This window comes from Notamacropus eugenii, chromosome 1 (assembly GCF_028372415.1).
Source record: "Notamacropus eugenii isolate mMacEug1 chromosome 1, mMacEug1.pri_v2, whole genome shotgun sequence".
NCBI classification, from domain to species: Eukaryota; Metazoa; Chordata; class Mammalia; order Diprotodontia; family Macropodidae; genus Notamacropus; species Notamacropus eugenii.
The window spans coordinates 425,231,154-425,252,783 of NC_092872.1; the positions used below are offsets into that span (position 1 = coordinate 425,231,154).

Here is a 21,630-nt window from a genome sequence, read left to right on the forward strand (position 1 = left end):
ATTTATATCTCTAGTGCTAAGAAGAAAGTGTCTAGCAAAAATTAAGTGCTTAGTAAATGTTCTTTCTTTTCTTTCTTTCTTCTTCTTTCTTTCTTTCTTCCTTCCTTTCTTCCTTCCTTTCTTTCTTTCTTTCTTTCTTTCTTTCTTTCTTTCTTTCTTTCTTTCTTTCTTTCTTTCTTTCTTTCTTTCTACCTATCTACCTATCTATCTGATATGGATAAGACATAAATGCAGACAACTATACTGAGTAATATTATATGATAAGTAGAATGGTGCAGAACAAGGCCTATGAGGACTTAGGGGAAAGGTCATTACCAACCTTGGGATCAGAGAAGCTACAGGAGATAGTAATTGAGTTGAGCTTTAAAGAATGGGAGACATTCAGCGCAGTTGGATGGTGCAGTGGATAGAGCACCAGCCCTGGAGGCAGGAAGACCTGAGTTCAGATCTGGCCTCAGATATTTATTAGCAGTGTGACCCTGGGCAAGTCACTTAACCCCAATTGCCTCCCTGTGCCTCGAAAAAGTGGGAGACATTCAACAGTCAAAGGAATGGGAGGAGAAAGGGGAAGAGCAAGTATTCAAGTGACAGGCATTCAGTTTGAATGTGATGGAGTGTATGGAGAGAAGTAGGAAAGGAAGGTGAACAAAGCTTACCATATCTTTGACTTTAGTCAGTCAGAAAAGTCATTCATATCCATAAGGAAGGATTTCACTTCTTACTGTTCAGGAGCCACTGGTAGGATGCTAATTTTGTGTCCCTGTACCTGGGAGCCTTGGATGCTTGAAAGATCTGTTGTCTCAAGATCTTCTTATATTCTGGCTGAATAAAATATTAATGTTATAAATGAAATATAACAGTATGGACCTTAAAATGAAATGAAATTTCACAGAAATGTAGACTTAAGAAAGGTAAAGGTTCTTAGAGATAATGTATCTAGTATATACTAGTATCTAGTAGACAATCCCGAATACTTTCAGAGCAAAGAAAAAAGTTTCACAGCAAAGTGACTTGGCATAAGTTCACATAACAAGTAAATAGCAGCCCCTGGATTTAAAATCAGTTGTTTTATTTTCCAGTTCTAACTCTAGGACACTTTGGATCACATCTCTTCTTACATCATAATGGAAATCATAATGGAAAGACCTGGAGCTAGCTTACAAAGAGAATACAAGAATTTGGTGTGTGCATTTTCAACTCTTCTCTGACTGCAGGTCACCAGTTGTAATGTGCTTCTTCCAACACTTTGGAGGATGTCTCGGAACTGTGGTCAACCAGTCGTTCGGTGAGTCAATAGTTATTTCTTGAGTCTCTACCATCCACACTTGGTGTTCTAGGACTTGGATAAGGGGCAGAACCAAGACAGAGAACCTCTGAATAGCCTTCATATCATCACACTGGGGAAGGGAGAAGGGAATACACATTTTTATACTGCCTGCTATGTACCAGGAACTGGGCTATGCTCTTTTACAAATATGACTTCATTTGATCCTCACAACAAACCAAAGAGCTCACATTTCACTTGTGCTTTAATTCCTGCAGAGCCTTTCCATGTCCCCGGCTCTGTGTGGTCTTGTTTTGTAGCTTAGGGAATCTGGGAGACAGAGCAAAGAGAAATGATTTCTCCATTCCAGAATGGAGAATCTTAGAACTAGATTCCAGATTGGCAGGTTACACAGTCCAGATCCCTGCCTTGAGCAGGTCTACACCTAAGGCCATCTCATTTGAAAGATCTTACAAAGAATGAGATTCCATAAAACTCTTCTGGGAGTAAATTCTGGAATTAAAGTTTGAATCCATTTATTTTTTAATTTGTGGGAATGAAGAGAAAGTCATGTACTTAAATCAGTTGTTATCTTGTCCATTCCTACAACTAGCCTTTGCTTCTTCAAGTTAAACACTTCTTTACTTTTCCCCCCTGAAATCTCTTTTTCTGTCATTTTAATATTTTTATTACTTATTCTCTCCCAATCGCCTTCTAAACAAAGAGGGCCAAACTGGACACCATGTTATGTCCACTGCTGACTCTAAGGGAAGGGAGAGCCTTGTCTTTGACACCTCATGCTTCTGCTCACAATTCTAAGTATCATATTTATTTGTTTTTTTAATAATAATGTGACTATGGGTCTGAGTCATTTTACTTGGAGTCCACTATGACCCTCTGGTTACATTTGCCAGGTCTCTGATTTCTTGGTTTTGTTTTGTTTTTTGCTTTTTGCCATAGTATATCTGATACTTGATTTGAATCCCTAAGGCCAGACTCACAGGATAGCAGAAGAAAGCATGCTACTGTGGTATATGGTTGTACACCATCAACCCTTCTCTCTTTTAGCAAAGTTTGGGGGCCAAGTATTAAGGGAAGGGGGATGAGAATGAGCATTTATAGAGCACTTATTATGTTCAAGGCTCTGTGATAGTGCCTTTTTACAAATATCACATTTGAAAATAGCCCCTTAAGGCCATTCCTAACAGAGCAGCAACCAGGGCTGTTGCCTAATGCAATTTAATAAGTATTTCTGGAAGACTTTCTCTGTGCCCAGCACTATATGAGGAATTATGAGGCTGGAGGGCGGGGTGAGACCTCAGCTAAAACAATGAAAAAATCCCTTGTCCTGCCTATGATGGAGTCTCACAATGAGCTTTTTCAAGTTAATTCACTTATCCCTCAGGAATCTGTAGCTTCTCTCCTGTACCCAGCCATTTCTGTTTGACTACATGATTTGCCTTTTTGATACCTGTCTGCTTTTGGCTCCTTTGTTTTTCTTGTTGAAACATAAAGAAAAGGAAAAAGCATACAGTAAGAGTTCTTAATCTGAGGTCCATGCACCCCCAGTGGGTCCATGGGTAGATTCAGGGGGTGCATAAACATGGATATAAAAAATGAAAAACAACCACAACAACATGTCTTTATTTTTGCTAGCCTCTAACTAAATTTTGGCATTTCCTTCAATTATGGGGAAAAATTATTCCAAGAAAGGGTCTATGGTAATCTTGGGGGTCAGAAAAAACAAATAAACAAATAATATTCTGTAGAAGAGATTTCTTCAAATTTCTACAGATTTCAGTGGATTGCCAACAGGGTCCATGATAGCAGAAAGGTAAATAATCTGATGAAAGGAAAGAATATTGATTCTGAAGTCAGGGAATGTCTGTTCAAATCTGCTGCCTGCTTACTAACTGTGTGACCTTGGGCTAGTGACTTCCCATTCCATGGGCTTCACCTGATGTCAATAATATTGGGTTCATTTAACAGAATATTTCTCTGGTAAATTCCTTTGAAAAAAGAATTGTTTCATTTTTGCCTTCCTATTCCCAAACTTTAACACAAGTTACCTGTCAAATAAAAGTCAGTTAATAAGTGCTATTGATTGATATTTCAGGAAGATCCAAGTTCAAATCTGGTCTCAGACACTTACTAGATATGTGACCCTGGAAAAGTCACTTAACCTCTGTTTGCCTTAATCTACTGGAGAAGGAAATGCAAACCACTCTAGTATCTTTGTCAAGAAAACCCCATGAACAGTATGGTCCAAGTGGGTCACAGAGTCAGAAATGACTAAACTGAACAACAGCACCAAATTGATGGATTAAACATATGAATGAGGGAATTGTTACTGACATTAGTTGGAGATCTTTTAAAAGCGCATTTTGTTTATTGTGTAAAATCTTTTTTTTAATACCAAAAATGAGTAACGTAGAAGAATCTTGTGGTTTTTTTCCTAATTTTCTATTGTTGGAGTATAAAAATGTCTTCAGTTGTGGAAAATCACTTGTGAAAGTCTGCCTCTTTCCTTCTCATGTTTCATCAAGGATAACCTCAGTCTCATAAAAATTATAAAAGATAAAACATAGACATGTGTCAGTTATTGATACTCTATGATGAGTGTGGTTTTATTTTTTGGGTGGGACAACTGCATTGTCCATTATTTTCCCCTCCTTGAGAGAGCAAGTGACTATTGTGTGGAATTTTTACTAAAAGTAGAGATTATGATAGCAATAAAAGACAAAATCGCTGATACCAGAAATTGTGGAAAGGACATTGTTAAGGAATCTAACTTATTAGTGAAAGCACACTTAAAAGCAAATGGGAGAAATTGTGAATCATTTTATGATAGGTTGCAAAAAATCAGCACCTACTGAATGATTAGACGATATAACTTGAATGACCCACCAGAAGCTTACTATCCTTCATAAATTAACAAACAAATCCTTGTGCTACAAGCAAAAACTCCAAAATATCCTGGAGAATGAAAAGAATGACTACACTGGCAGTAGAACATCATTACAGACAAAAAACTATCAGTCACAATCATCTGAGTATAACATTGACCCATTGGAACAATGCTTTAAATAAACATCAACATAATAATTACCCATAACCTCCCAGTCTATTAGAATGGAAAGCTCCCAAAATATAGAGACCTAGAGGAAGAAATTAAAACTATTTGTGAACAGGATAAAGTACACATTGATCATGTCATACTGTCTGCTAGTAGAGTTGTCTCAAAGATGTTTTTGATGACCCTAAAGAGGATGAGTTTACATCCCAATATTTTAATTCAATTACAAAAAGCAAACATCTTAGGCACCAAAGAAGATGATGAACATTAAATATAAAAGAAGATTAATATGGTGACATAACTCAGGATAATATACCTGCCTGTTATATGACACTTCAAGATTTTCAAAATGCTCGTATTTGGTCTTAGTTTCCACTTTACACATTGGGAAAATGAGGTTCAGAAAGGTTAAGCAATTTTCTAAGGACACACAGTTAGTGAATACTTGATGTGGAAGGATAGAAACATAAATTCAATCAATCAAATCAATCAGAACAGGGTTTTGGTTTTGGTTTTTGACCAGACACTATACTACATACTAAGAATATGAAGAAAGATAAGAGCAGTCCCTGTCCTTTCTAAGGAGGGGGACAACATTTAAATAACCACAGATATTTAAGATACATAGAGAATAGATGGGAGGAAATCTCAGAGCGGAAGACACTGAGGTGGGGAAGGATAGACCTTTTGTGGAATGTAAGATTTGAGCTTAGTCTTGAAGGAATCCAGGGAAACCAGAAGCAAAAGAAGGGAGAGAATTCCAGATGTGAGAGAAAAATAGCACAAAGGCACGTATGAGCATCTGATGTGAGGAAGAGCAAATAGGTCAGTATAGCTGCATCACAGTGTGCATAGGGGAACTGAGATTAATGCTCGAGATACAGGAAGGGGCCAGTCCATGAAGAGCACTTTATTTGATCCTGGAGGTAACAGGGAGATATTGGAATTCATTAAGTAGGAAGATGACATGATCATCTTTAGGAAATTCACTTGGGAAAATTATTCTGACAGTTGAGTAGAGAATAGAAAGGGTAGGGAGAGTCTTGAGGTAGGTAGATCAATTTAAAGGTTATTTCAATTGAGGATCTGAACTAGAGTAATGGCTGTGTGAGTGGAGAGGAGAGGATATGTGATGGAGATGTGCTGTGAAAGGAGAGAAGATTTAGCAATACATTGTGTATGAGTGGTGAATTAGAATGAGAAGTTGAGGGTGACACTGAGGTGAAGAGTCTGGGTGATTAGAAGAGCAGTGATACCCTCAACAGTAACAGGAAAGTAGTGAAGAGTGGAGAGTTTAGAGATAAAGATTATGAGTTCTGTTTTTGACATGTTATATTTGAGATGCCTGCTCACTCTCCTGGGCAGCTAAGTGGTATAGTGGATAGAGCACTAGGTCTGGAGAAAGGGAGACCTGAGTTCAAATCCAGTCTTAGACACTTACTGGTTATGTCACCCTGACCAACTTGCTTAAATTTGTTTTCCTCAGTTTCCTCATCTCTAAAATGAGAGGTAGAATGAAATGGTAAACCACTCCAGTATCGTAGCTAAAAAAAAAAAAACCCAAATGGGGTGGAGTTGGAAACAAAGATAAGCATGACTGAAAATGAGTGAACAACAACAATATTCAGTTTGCAATATCTAGATGGTAAATGATGATGTGGGAAGAGTTCAGGAAAGAGGTTAGGGCTAGGCATATTTATCCTGGATCCACATAGAGATGGAAACTGAGCCCATGCAAGCTGATGACAAGAACCCGCATAAGATAGCCTAAAGGGAAAAGAAAAGAGTCCATGTCAGAGGACTAGACAACACCATGAATTGGTAAGCATGATATGAATGAAGACCCAACAAAGGAGAAGGAGGGGTGGCAAGACAGATAGTAGGAGAACCAGGGAAGATCAGTGACATAACAACCTATGGAGAAGAGAGAATCCAGGAGGGGAGGATCATCAACGATGGACCAGAGAGGCCCAGAAGGTGAGTGTTGGAAGTGACGTTTGAGTTGCCATTTAAGAGATCTCTGATAATCTCAATGAGTGCAATTTTAGTTGAATGATGAATTCAGAAACAAATCACAGAAGGTTTAATATGAGAGGAGAGGGAGTGGAAACATCAAGTATAAAAGGGGCTTTCTCAAGAAGCCTAGCTAAGACGAGGAGGAGAGAGCAACAGGACAATAGATGAGGTGAAGGCTTTTGTTTTTGTCTCGTCTTTTTAGAGTAAGGGAGACATGGACACATTTGTAAGCAGAAATGAAAGAGCCAGTAGATGGGGGACATTGACATTTAGAGAGTGGGGAATAATAGAAGGGACAGTCTTTTGGAGAAGATAGGAAGGGATGGGATCAAGGGTACATATAGAAGAGTTTGCTTTGACAAAGGAAAAGTCTGAATCTTCATAGAATGGAGTAGAGGTATAGTAAGGGAATGCGTCTGAATGGTGTGAAATAAGGAAAAGCAGAGTAGAGGAAGTTGGAATTCCCCTTTGCCTTCGGGCTTCATTTATTGTGAGAAGAAACTATTGACATGGGCCATTTTACATCTACATTTAACGTAAGTGATGTGGACCATTTTACATCTACATTTAGTTAGTGCTTTTTGCCATGGGATAAAGATTACAGGTCCATAGCCTTCAAGCCCCCAGAACTTTAGAGGACATCTGATTCAACTCCATCATTTGGCAGATGAGTAAACTGAGGCCCAGGGAGGTTCTAATAGTTATTAAGTGGCAGAGCTGGGATTTGAACCCAAGTCCTCTTGATCTAAATAGAGTACTCCTTCTTCTACATCACTGTTTTATTCTTGTTGCTTTCCACCCTCATTTGTACCACTCCACCAACATTGCTGTGGAAGTGGAAGCACATTACACAAGATAGAGGGGTGTTTGGTACTTTTCTATATTTCATGGGTTGCCATAAGCTAAGAATCCATCACTTACAATAGTGTGCAGCCTAAAAGGTATGAACCTTTCTACTCAGCAGCCGCCTTAGAGCATTGAATGTAGCATTGCAAGCTAGAAGGTAACTTAAAACACCAATGTAGAGATCATCTTGTCCAATTCCTTTTTTTACAGTTGAGGAAACTGAGACTGAAAGAAATTAAATCACTGCCCAAAGTCACACAGGTAGTAGACAGAAGAGCTGAGATTTGAACCCCAAGTCTTTTGATTCCTGTTATACTTAGTCCCTTAATCCATCATGTTTGGACCCTTCCCAACTTGATAAAAATAGATAGATAGGCAGATAGATAGATAGATAGATAGATAGATAGATAGATAGATAGACAGATAGATAGGCAGACAGGTAGATGAAAACCCACCTGAGCTTAAACTCTACTGGCATAGACTTTGAGAACCCAAATTTCCACCATGCCACAGAAAGCCATTGGAGAAGGGATCTGTGGAGGCTTAATTGTTTTATGTTCAGTTGTTTTATTTATGTCTGATTCTTCATGACTGCTTTTTGTGGTTTTTCTTGGCAAAGATACTGGAGTGGTTTGCCATTTCCTTCTTCAGCTCATTTTATAATGAGGAAACTGAGGCAAATGGGGTTAATGATTTGCACTGGGTCACACAGCTAGTAAGCATCTGAGCCCAGATTTGAACTTAGGTATTCCTGACTCCAGGCACAGTACCTTATTTTTTGTCTACCTAGCTGCCCATGTCTGGAGAGCAGCGTGAGATGGAGGTCTCAGATGAGTATAGGTCAGGTGCTTGGCAGAACTCACTCTCTGCTTAGTTCACAGTACTTTTCATTTCACCCTGCTGTTTGTATTTCTTGTTTTCTTAAAGGCAAAATCCTCTTAGCCTGTGTCATGTCTGAGTGGTAATTACCCTGTGTCTATTCATTCTCCTTCAAGTTATTTTTCCCATCTTCCTCGCCAGGCTGCCTGTTTCTTATCTCTATTGTCCCCCTTTAAAGGGAACACAGAACTTGTCTCTTGATTCTCACATTCTTGTTCCTATGTTAAAACGTCCCCTAGAACGTGCATTTTATGGACATAATTATTGTCTTTGTGTAACCTGAGACATCTCAGTGGTGGGGCCCTTTGTAATTACTGTACGAGCTGGCTTTGGGGATCACACACTGAGGCCCCAGAAAAATAGGCCTCTGACAGAGCATCTTTGATGAGCCATAGGGTTGTTATCATGAATTTTATGCAGAAATGCTGGTCACATTCCTAAAACTGTAGCCTTTCTTCATCTTTCTTCAGCCTTTTAGAGGTGCTGGTAGAAGTCTCTTTTCAGGGACTGCGGGAAATAAAGCAATTAAACCCTGGAGTCATCCTATAACTAGATTTCCTGGGCACCCCTGAAGTGTTCCCTCCACCCAGCCCTTTACCCCTAATGAGCCTTTTCTCAACAGTGAGTCAAAAGGTCTGTGACTTTAACCCAATTATTAACGTGTAAGCTCCTTCAGGGCAGGACTTTTTTTCCTTAATCTTTGTATCTCCACTATAGACCACACACAATTCCTTGCTCATAGCAGTCATTTTATAAATATTTTCTGAACTGAATTAAATTGCACTCAATGGCATGGTGACAACTCCCTCTTTTCTGATAGTCTCCATTTTGTTTCGTTTTGTTTTTGTTTTTAGTGTGGTTCCTTGTAGTAGGTGGTAGAAACGGTTCTGAACGTTTGCAAATGTAATGAAATAATCTATGTGCCCATGTCCTCTCTTTTTAAAGATGACCTGTATCTAAGAAGAGGCATTCCGGTTCAGCTATTTTACTAGTTATATGACCTTGAACAAGTAACTTTCCTTTCCTGGGTTTTAGTATTCTTGTATGTAAATAAGGGGATTGGACTAAATTAATTCCAATATTCTTTCCAGTTCAAACATTCTGTATTAATGTTCTGTAAGAATGTTCCAGCTCTGGTGTTCTGCATTCTATGTCCTCAGCTTCCTTTCAGCCAGATCATTCTATGACCTTGTGATGTGAGGTGAAAAACAGGAATTGTTTTGTGGTGACCTTGATTTTCACCTGGATCCTAATGGTCAGGATTCTCACATAAACACGGGATTTCATATATGGAAAGAAAGTCAATTGACATCTAGTCCAATGAATATTTTAATGAAATTTCTCTGCATCATGTAGACCATGTGAAAAATCTATTCCCCTTTTCAACAACCTCAGTTGTTAAGAGGGTTTTGTATCAAGTCTAAATTTACTTCTCTGAAACCTCCATGAGTAGTTAGTACTTCTGCTTTCTAAGGTCCAATGAAAAAACCAAATCCCACCCGCCCTTTTTTTTTTTTTCATGACAGCACTTCCAGTATTTGAATAAATGTATCCTAGATTCCCTAAATGTTTTCTTCCACATGCCAAATATCTCCAGTTCCTTCAATAGATCCTTCTAATCATGGTGACTGCTTCCATTATAATCCTACTCATTCTCTTCTGGATTGGTTCCACATCATTACTATCCTTTCAAAATGGGGCATGCAGAATGGAATACAAAATTCCAGATATATTCTGACAAGGATAAGATATAAGGGGATTTTTACCTCCTTCATTTCAAACTCTCTGTATCTCAATTCCATCTGTTATTCAGTCATTTCAGCTGTGTTCAACTCTCAGTGATCCTATTTGGAGTTTTTTTTTGACAAAGATACTAGAGTGGTTCGCCATTTTCTTCTCCAGCCCATTTTACAGAAGAGGAAATTGAGACAAACAGGGTTAACTGACTTGCCCAGTATCATACAGCTTGTAAGTGTGTGACAACAGAGTTGAATCAATTTGTTAACTTGTTCAGTCAGGAATTATGCCCCCCAAATTACTAAACTGTGTATATCCTTTGATGTAGTGATACTACTAGCAGACCTATAACCAGGGATGTGCTGGCAAATATTTAACAATGGCTGTCCAGAGCAGGACACCCTCTTAACTTTAAACTACATTATTAATGTTTTTCTCCACCACCTTTTAAAAAGTCCAGACGATTCTCAAAAACTAATCCCCCCAATTTGTAACATTTGCAGATTTGGAAGGTAAATGCTCCTACTGAAAAGTTAACAATCAGAATCAGCTACTTTCAGAGTAGCCCTGTTTATTCCTCCCACCTCAGCCCACCCCACAAGGACATCAAAGAAAAAGAAAAAGGAGTCATTTGTACAAAAATACTTTTAGCTCACTTTTTGGAATAGTAGAGAACTGTAAACTAAATGGATGCCCATCAGTTGATGAGGATCTGAACAAAACTATTGTTCATGAACGTAATGTAATACTATTGCACAGTAAGACAGGATGAAAGGGGGAGCTTGAGAGAAACCTAGGGAGACTTAGAGGAGTTTAATGCAATATGAAGTCAAAAGAACCAGAATACTCTAGGCAATGACAAAAACATTTTATAATAAAAGAAAGAAAAATGACTTTGAAAGACTTAAGGTCTTCAGCGATTAACCAGTATTCCTGTAAAACTTGCTACCCAGGTCCTAAGAAGTCATGGATTCAAGATGAAGAACGAGACACATATTTTTGCATCTCACAAATGCACAATGAGAAGTCTATCATGTGTTTCACCATGACAGCCCTATAAACTAGCTCATGCAATATTATCATATCCACTGTGCAGATGTGGAATCAGACACTGAGAGATTGTGAGCTCCCCTAAATCATCCCCCTTCTGTGTCAGTTGCAAACTTTGATGTTGTACAGTCAGTCATTTTAGTTGTGTCCAACTCTCCATGACCCCTATTAAGGAACCTAAGTTCAAATCTGATCTCCAGCACTCACTATCTACATGATCCTGGAGAAATTACTTGACCCCTCTCAGTTTTCTCTCTGGAAAATGAGGGATATTGATAGCACAATGTTGTGGTGGAGATCAAATAAGATAATCTATATGAAGAGCTTTGCAAGCCTCAAATACCTAATGCTTATGTTGCCTATGGTTTATATAAACGTTAGCTATTATTATGGAGTGAAATTTGTAGAGAGGTAAATTTAGCCTCAATATCAGGGGATAAAAAAAACAAAACAAAACTTCCTAACAATAAAGATCATCCCAAAATGGAAGAGGTTGATTTAATAGGTAGTTGGTTCCTTTTCATTGAATGTCTTGAGACAGAACCTCCGTGGCTATTTGTCTATTATATTACAGTGGGGATTTCTTTGGTTCCAAAGTTCCTTCCAACACCCAAATTCAATGGCCCTGTGCCTTCTTTGTTGCTTCTGAGTCCTTTGCTAGTTACTGTAATTTTGTGTTGAATATAATTTTTTTGACTTTTTTTTCTCCAAAAAGAAGAGCAACCTGCATTCAGGGAATTCACTACTCGCTGTCATTCTTCTCAATAGAGAACTAGAGTTGGAGTCAAAAAGACTCAAATTCAAATTCGGACTTAGATATTTGCTAGCTGTGTGACCATGGAAAAGTCATTTAACTTTTGCCTGCCTCAGTTCCCTCATCTGTAAAATGGAAATAGTAATTGTATCTATCTCACAAGGCTGTTTGTGAGGATAAAGTGAGAAAAAAAACTTTGCATAGTACTTTGAAAACCTCAAAGTGCTATATAAATATGAGCTATTTTCATCCCTATTTTACTGTTGGGGAAACTGAGACCCAGAGAGAGTAAGATACTTGTCCAAGGTCAAATAGGTATTAAAAATATCAGAGGCAGGATTTGAACCCTAATTTTCTGACTCTAGAATTAATGCTCTTTCCTCTATGTATGATTCATATCTTTGCCACTTGCTAGATAGCTATGTGACCAAAACTGTGACCAGTTTTCTCATTTATAAAATGATGGTGTGGTGGTGCACCAAGTAATTGCTGTTTTCTTCTAGTTTGAAAATCTACAGTCATGTAATTTTGTGATTATAGTCCTAATGTCCATTCTTTCTTTGCTTGCTTTTTAAATGTGTCATTCACAACTTTTGCTTTCACATCCCTTCAATGATTTCAGAAAACACAAATAGTCATACTTACCTCCACTTTGTAATGAAAAAGTTAAGCAAAACCAATACATCATAATAACTGTATCTGATAATATATGAACCATTCCAAATCTGTAGACACCACTACCTTCTCCCCAAACCTCTCCATTAAAAGATGGGATGTGTTTCTTCATCTCTCTGGGATCACAATGTGTCATTACAGGCACTCACTCTTTGACTTCATTTCCAGAGTTCTTTTTGTTTATATTATCCTAGTAATTATTTCTTGTGTCTGCACAGTCAATCCATCAGTGAGTATTTATTAAGTGCCTACTGTATACTAGACACTGGATAACACAAAAACAAAAATGAAGCAGTCTTTGCCCTTGAAATGCTTATATTCTATAGGAGTAGAAAATATGTGCTTTTCAAAATGATACAAGGTAGTTGGGAACAGAGAGTACCATTAGAGGGGAAATCTGGAAAGAATTCATTAAAAGATGTATTGGTACCGTATCTTAAAGGGATTATGGGAATTTATGAGGTGGAGGTTAGGAACAAGTGCATTTGAGGCACAGAGTACAAATCATGCAAAAACAAAGAGAAAAGAGATATGTGAGGAACAGAGAGACGGACACTTTGCTAGGACTGCAGGAGTGCAGAGAAAGTGCTCAATGTATAATGAGAATGGAAAGAGAGAATGGACCTTGTGATGGATTTTTAAATACAAACAGAAAAGTTTATATTTGATTTTAAAGGCAATTGAGACTCATGAGTAGAGGAAAAAACACTGGCAACTGTGTAGAAGGTTAATTAGAATGACAAAGAGATGGTTTGGAAGGCCATTATAATAGGTTAGGTGAGTTGTGATATGGGGCTTGATCAGAGAGGTAGCTGTGTGAGATAAGAGGGTCATATTGGATGTTTTGAAGGTAGAAATGGGAAGACTTAGAAACTGAATAGAAATATGTGAGTCAAGAATACCCCTGAGGTTATGAACCTGGAAGAATGGAAAAACAGTAGGTTTGGGGAAAAGATGACAATTTCTGTTTTAGACATATTGAGTTTGAGATGTCTATGTGACATCTAGTTTGACATGACCAGTAGATGGACATGCTGGAGTTCATGGGAGAATTATATAGATGTGTGAGTTATCTTCATAAAGGTGATCATTAAACTCATGGGAACTAATGAAGTCCCAATCAGGAGAAAATAGAGAGACAAGAAATAAAGGACCTAGGATAGAATCTTGAGATATGACCACAATTATGATAGGGAAGAAAAATCAGTAAAAGTGAAGTCAGATAGGTAGCAGAAGAATTAGGAGAAAGTTGAGTCATGAAAACCCAGAGAAAAGAGGAATCAAGAAGAGGGTAGTTCATAGCATTAAATAATCCAGAAACAGATCAGGAGTATGGGAACCAATAAAAGACCATTATGTTTGGCAATATTGACATCATTGGCAAGATTGGAGAAAAAAAAGTTTCCATTGATTAATGAGGTTACAAGCCTGATTGCAAAGAGTGAGAAGAATGAGAGAAGAAGAAGTGGTGCCAATGAATGTACATCGTACTTTAAAGGAATTTGACTAAGAAAAAGAGAGATGTAGAATGTTAGCTTGAGGGAATAATAGGATGTGATATCTTCCTGAATATCTCTGAACAATATGAATACTCATATTGTTCAATAGTAATCCATTACATTTATTTACTACAACTTCTTTAACCATTCCCCAATGGTGGGCACCCATTTTGATTGCTTTCTCTTTCTTTCTTTCATTTTTTGTTTTTGGCTACTATTAGAAATGTTCTCATGGATATTTTGTTGTATTTGTGGGCTTTCTGTCTTTGACTTCTGTCGGATATATGGATCGACAAGTGTGAAAAATCTAATGGCTCTTCTTACAATCTACATTGTTTTCCAGAATGGTTGGACTAGTTCCGCCAACAGTGTATACTAACGTACCTGGCTTCCCATAGCTTCCTCAAACATTAACTCATTCTGACTTTCCTCATTTTTGCAATTTTGCTGGGCACATTATGAAATCTTAGAGCTATTTTAATTTGAGTTTGGGGCATTTTATATGATTGTTTATAGTTTGCAATTCTTCTTTTGAGAATTACTTGTTCATATCCTTTGACCACATATTTAATAATAGCAATGAGATAGTATAAAATGTTTCACAAACCTTAAAGTGCTATATAAATATTTATGTTCTTCTTATTCTTAGCTGTGTGAACCTGGGGAAAAGTTGCTTAATCTTTGATTGCCTCATTTTCCTCATCTGCAAGGAGATAATAATTTTGCCTAGGTCTCATGATTGTTGTCAGGATAAAATGAGATAATATATAATATCTTGGACATAGTAAGTGCTATATAAATGTGGTCAATTAGTATTATTTTTATAATCATTATCTTATGGAATAACTCTTGGTCCTTTGCATTTGTGTCAGTTTTCTAAATAAATATCTTGTAAATTATACTTTTAAGGCAATTTTTTCTTAGTTGACATTTTCCCTTCTCATGCAAGATGCATTATTTTTGTTTGTGTAAGAGCTTCATTTTATGTAGCAAAAATTTCAGTTTTCTTTGTAGTAATATGAAGCAAGTGACACATATGAAGAAGTTAACACAAAAGATACTAGCAAAGAGAACTAGGATCACTAATTCTAGAGTCTTTCTGAGGCCTGAACTCAGAGAAATGAAACCAGCCCTTAAGAACAAAGTATGATTTTAGAAAGAACCCTAGGCATTGGCTAAAAATACCCTGATCCAAGTTTTGGATCTGATATTTGCTAGCTACATGAGTTTACAAAAGTCCCTTTTTCCTTGTGGGCCTCTATTTCCACATCTGTGAATTGAGGGAGTTGAATTATAGAACTCTGGAACTCATTTCTGCTGTTTCATTTTCTTTGTTCCATGATCCAGAGAAGAAACAAATGGCTAGGAGTCGTCCCATCAAGGCAGCTCTATGAAGAGTTTGGTTCTCCTCAGAGAGATGATAGGATTTAGAGCTGAGAGACGTCTCCTAGAGATCATCTAGGTAAGCCCTGTCATGTTACATATTAGGAAACTGAGGCCAAGAGAGGTTAAATGATTTATTCTAAGTCACATAAGCAAGCAGAAATGGGCTTTGCACCTAGTTTCTTGGACTCCAAAGCCAGCACTCTTTCCACCGTATCTCAATCCCTCCCTAGTAGGTATGCCTAAATGTCTATGATCTTATTATGTAAACTGGTTAGAAACTTGCCTCAAAATTGTTTTTAAAAAACTGACATTCAATTTACAATGTGGACCAAGTGACTTTTCCAACATCATCTCATACTATACTCCATCATGAATCTTCAATTTTATTAAGGACTGACTGCTTCAAGGATCAGAGATTGAGAGTTAGATGTGACGTGTAATATCATCTAGTCCAATATCTCTCATTTTGCAATTGAAGAGATTGAGGCCCAGAGAGGTTTAATGATTTAGCCAAGGTCAAATGGGTAGTAAATGTTAGGGGTAGAACTTGATCCTTTGTCTCCAAATCCAACACTTTTCCCACTAAACAAGGACAGTTCACTGAGGCTGGTGTAGACCTGCCTTACACTTTTCCCCCTCTGAGACTTTTATTTATGCTACTATTCCCACCCACAACTCCCCTCTCTTCTTTCCAACTTCTATAACATCCCTGTACTGCCAGACCTACCTCAGGTCCCAGCTCTTCCATGAAATCTCTTCCAACCACCTGGCCCATAGGAGAATTTCCTTCCTTCTGCTTTCGCATATTTTCTGTACCATTCATTATTCATTTAACACTTAATCATAGACTGCCTTGTATTATTAGTTAACTTTTCATGTGAATCTGCCTTGTTTCCCCTTGAGGGCAGAAATATGTCTTCTCAAATTTGCTAAGGACGTAAAGCTAGGAGGGATAACTAATTTATTGGATGACAGAAGCAGTATTTAAAAAGAACTTGATAGGTGGACTGAAACAAGCAAGGTGCAAGGTAAGAGGGAAAAAAATGTAAAGCCCTGAATTGAGGAGAAAAATATGAATTACACAAAGACAGGATGAAGGCATCTGGTTGAACAACCCTTCCATGAAGGAAAACCTTGAAGGTTCATTTGATTGAAAATACAACATGAGCCAAGAGTAGGAAGAAAGTGGCAACTAAAAACTGCTTGGTTGCACTGCTAGAAGTCTGCCATCCAGATGAAGGATGCTGATATTTCCCTCATGTTTTCTCCAGGTCCAACCACATTGAGAATGTTGTGTTTAGTCCCAAATGCCACATTTTAAGAGGAACATTGCTAAGCTGGAGGAGGTTCAGAGGAGGGTGACTAGGAATTTGAAGGGCCCGGAAACCATGTTATATAAGACAGCAATGAAGGGATTGAGAGATATTTAGTCTGGAGAAAACTTTGGAGGGGCCATGATTACTTCCTTTAAAGAGTGAAGGACAGAATGATTCCCCAATGGATAAGGAGTCAAAAGATATGAACAAGCAGTTCTCCAAAGAATTGATAACTATTAACAACCATATGAAAGTAGTAATTACTAATAAGGGAATTGATAATCAAAACAATTCTGAGGTTTTACCTTTTACCCTGCAAACTGAAAAAAGATTACAGAAGATGAGAATAGTCAATGTTTGAGGAGGTTGTGAAAGAACAGCAGGTGACCCATTTCTCCCCCACTTTCTGCTTCCAGGCCACCCAGAAGCCATCTAATTCCTGGAGATCCATGTGAAGAAAACTGAGGGCAAGGGGAGGGTGCTCCTCTGCCTTGTCCTCCTTCCTGTACTCCTTTCATTTTACCCTCTCCTGACTGGACACTGATGCTCCCATCCTCAACTCTGCAGGAGGGAAACCAAAAATCCCCATTTCACTCATACCCTCAGGTCTAATACCATCTACCTCATGGTATTTAGTAGGGCCACCACTCCAGAACACTTGCCCTATCAAGAGGACACAACTTCTGTTACATGAATGAACAGGAAGTCACCATATATAAGCCTTCTAGCAAGACTGAAGTCTCCTAGGTTTTATCATCTTCTTTGTCTTTTTGTCCTAAGGTCTTCTGGATCTTCCCATCAGTCTCACAGCATTGTCTTTAGAACATCTGAGCTTTTACATCTGTCCTGAAGCTGAACTCTCTTACATGTGTTGATATGTTAAGATTTCAGCCCAACTAGAACGTCAGATACTTAAGAATAACACCAGTCATATTTTCCCACTCATATCTCCAACTTTTGTCACAAAGCTTGACATATAGTAAGCACTTTAAAAATGTTGTTGTTGTTGTGTGTTTTCCATTTAGTCATTCAAGACAAATACACTAAAATATTGTTGGCACATCTATGACATAATCTGATCATCCTGGAAAACAACTTGGAATCATGCTAAGAAAGTCATTAAAATGCCCATACCCCTTGACTCGGATTTTCTGCTGCTAGATAAAAACCCTAAGGAAGTTAAAAAAAAATCCCATATATATCAAACTATTTATAGAAAGCAGCAAAAATTTTTCCATAGCAGCAAAAAACTGGAAACAAAGTAGATATCCATTGACTATAGAATGACAATACACATCATTGTACACAAATGTAATAAGATGTTACTGAGCCATAAGAAATGATAAATAATAGTGACATAGACATGGGAATATTTAGATGGACTGATGCAAAGGGAGGTAAGCAGAACAAGGAAATAGCATATACAATAGCTACAACTAGAAACAACAAAGCAAAATTGATTGCCACGTAATTATCTTTACTAAGCTTATCCCTGAAGAAAAGAGGAGGAAAAAAGTACCTTCCTTCCTTCATTGAAGAGGAAAGGGAGTATGGGTGGGGAACACTGTATTTATTATAAGGCTTATGTTGATTGCTTTAACTGAGTGGCTTTTGTTCTCTTTTTAAAAAATTCTTTGTTAAAAAGGATGACTCTTTGGGTAGGAGAAGATATATTTGGAATGAAATGATGTAAAAACCAAATGCAATTTTTTTCAAAGAAAATCCATCCTACAAAGAATTTTTCAAAATACTAAAAATGAGTAAATAAATAAAAGCATGAAAGGCTGTCCTGGGGAAGGGAAATGGATAGCTTGTCTTTGTAGCTTCAGAGGATAGAACTAGAACAGATGTGGGGAAAATTACAGGGAAAATTATGAGACTTTAGTTCAATATAGCAACTTGAACTATCCAACAATAAAACAGCCTGTCTCAAAACTAGTGAAACTTCATTTCATTGGCAGGGTTCAAGTCAAGTTGAGGTGCACTGTCAGGGATATTGTTGAGGGGATTTCTCAATGGCATTGGGGGTAGATTTAGATGACTTCAGAAAGCTGGCCAACTCTAAGATCCACTGATTATACTTCTCTTCCTCAGCTTTACTGAGTTTCTACTATATTCAAGAACACCAGACTTAGAATCAGGAGGCATGGGATAAACATCCCAGCTCTGATGTTTACTAGCTTCATGATCTTTGGCTAGGCTCCTGGGCTCCTCAGATCTTATATTCCTCCTCTGTTGAAGTGGGAAAGGATTATAAGAATGGCAGCCTACCCCACACATACAAGGAAAATATTTTGTAAACTCTAAAGGACTGACTATAGAAATGTGAGCTGCTATTACTGTTCTTGCTATTATAATAGGCATTAAGTGTTGATTGATTGACTGGATACATGGATCAATGAATGAATGGAATTATTGTAACAGATATATAGGATAGGTGCTTAGCAGGATTACAGTGTCTATCTATCTATCTACCATCTGTGTGTATATGTATATGTGTATATACATGCATATACTCACATGCATACATACATGTGTATCTAGATATATGTGTATATATACAATTACATATACACATAAACATACATAATGCACACATACATACACACATGCACACATGTACATATACACAGATATGTACACATACACGCACATGTACACATACATATTGCGTACATTCATATGCATATATGTACACACACACAAACACATACATCTTGTCTCCTGGTTAATTTATTCCCGAAACATATTTCTCATCATAGCCACAGGCTTAGTCCCAGTCCCGTAGTCATACACACACAGAGAAGAAAGCCTCTGTTGCTTCCAGAAGTTAGCCTGCCCTACCTGGAAGGCATCTCTGGGACCAGCAGAGACTCCCAGAACAGAGTGGTGCTCACGATCCAAGTAACAAGGGTTGTTCCTTTAGAGCCTATTTGTGGCTTTTCCTTTCAACTTGAAGTAGCAAGACATTCAACCCCCATGCTCATTTAACCCTTGTGTAAACTGTCTGCTTGAATATCATCCTAATTACCCTTTCAGGGATCCAGGATTTTGTGAGATTCAAACAATGTCTGTGGAGTGCTTTGAAATCCTTCAATGAAAGGCCAAGGGTTATTACCACTGACAAGATCCCAATGAACATTTGCCAGTTATGGGTTTCTCAGAGCCAGTATGTCTGTTATTAGTAATTTGGGGGCTTGGCATTGAAGCCTGGGAAGTTTTTTAATGGCTTGTTTTCAACCCCAGAAATAGATTTTGAAGTATTTATTTATTTATTTTTAAAAGAAAAGTTTGTTTTCTATTCTCTTTCTGTACAAATGGGTCTCCTCAGGGGAGAACTCAGGTTCCCTGAGTGGGGTAAAAAGGGCAGAAGGTCCAGTGCCTTGTTGCCTTCAATAACATATTCCCAACTCCTTGTTCTAGGGATAATTCTTGTAGACTTTCTTCAGTTGGGGACCCACTTGCGTAACAGGTAGCACTGGGGCAGTTGACTGAGTAACTGAGGTAAAACTAGGCAGGAATGACTAGAGTTTTGTTCCTAGGACATCAAGAATGGGTACTAACATCACTGAGAACTTCCTTTTCACCCAGCACTTCCCGGCCTGCCTCCCCATCCCTGCCTAGTAATGGCCAGTCTTTTAGGAAGCATAGAAACCCCATGGTGTTTCAAGGAGTGCTTCCTCCCTCTAGCAATCCCACCCCAGGCAAACTCTTCCCAAGCCTAGCTTCTCTTGCCTTTTGCCACAAATACAAAACCTCCTGATTACAATTGCTGGGAAACACTTCTGGGGTCATCTAGAACAGATGACTACTTCGAAAAGAGTACTAACACCTAAGAGAGATGGCTGGGAGCCTTCTCTCTAGAGAAATATTTTCAAAATATTTGTTATCGGTACAAGCTAGTTCATTCTAAGCCAAAACAAAATTGCTTTTCAGGACTGTCTTTATGAGCCAAGAATAAAATGATTCCTGCCAGGGAAACCTGGGTAGTATCCAGAGAGAAGACAGCAAAGAATATATGAAATCAGATGTGATTACATTGGAAGCATTTTGCTGGGACAGTTAGGTATTGAAGACTTATTTTAAATAAAGTTTTGAAATTGTTTTTAAAGCCTCTTCTGGCTATTGCATGAAAAAGAATCTAGTCCAGGTCGTTCATTTTAAAGAAAAAGAAACTGAGGTGGAGAAAGAGAAAGTCACTTGTCTGAAGTCACTTAGGAAGCAAGTGACCAAGCTAGAATTTGAACCTATGTTGTCTGACTTTCAATCCATCATCTGCTGAATGTTTGCTTTTCATTTTCTTGGTCTCTTCTTAATTTCCCTCTTTGGTCCCAGTTGCCTCTCTTTCTGTTGATTTTTTTTTTCCTGTCAGTTGTTTTCTTACTTATTTTTTTCCTCTCCTAGTTTCATATGAAAGAAGCAGTGATCACCATGTTTGCACATTCTGGACCCTACTTGGGTTGGATACACTCACATCTCACTGGTACCAGTTTTCCTCTCCATATGTCCTTCAATGAAACCCCCTACCTTTCCCATCTCTCCATTCATAGCCAGACACTCAATAACAACCATTCATCCAACCGTCCTATTCTAATTCATTTATGCCCCAAAGGAAGAAATGAATTGTAGCTACTCTCTTCTTCCAGTGTATAGAGGAAGTATAGACAGAAGTAACTTGAAGTAAGACTTCAAGAGAATTCTATATATTCCTCTGTTTATCCCTTCCTTAGTTATTTCTGATTAGTGTATGTATTCCTAGGTGTTAAAGAGATACGTGGGGCAGCTAGGTGATGCAGTCATGAAGACTTAAAATCTGGCCTCAGATACTTACTAAGCTATGTGATTCTGGGCAAGTCACTTAATCCTATTGGCCTCAGTTTCCTCATTTGTAAAATGAGCTGGAGAAGAAAATGGCAAGCCGTTCCAAGTATCTTTGCCAAGAAAACTCTAAATAGGGGTAACAGAGTTGGACACAACTGAAATGACTGAACACCAACAATAAAGAGTTGCTTGGCCTGGATTAGTGTATTATTAAGAGATTCTATCTTCTTTTGTTACTCTCAGGATAAAACCCCATAGCCCCTCACATCTGTGGGTCTTCCCAGAATTAGTCTGTTGGCTGGATAGAGCCA

At 38.0% G+C, this 21,630-nt stretch overlaps 1 long non-coding RNA gene across 1 annotated transcript; it reads left to right on the top strand.

Annotated features, from left to right (window-relative positions):
• Positions 1–1,185: 1,185 nt before the first annotated feature.
• LOC140526398 (uncharacterized) lies at positions 1,186–17,496 on the top strand. The gene is made up of 3 exons (XR_011974354.1): positions 1,186–1,285; positions 15,144–15,258; positions 16,915–17,496. It is a non-coding gene; the product is annotated as an uncharacterized lncRNA (long non-coding RNA).
• The last annotated feature ends 4,134 nt before the right edge of the window (positions 17,497–21,630 follow it).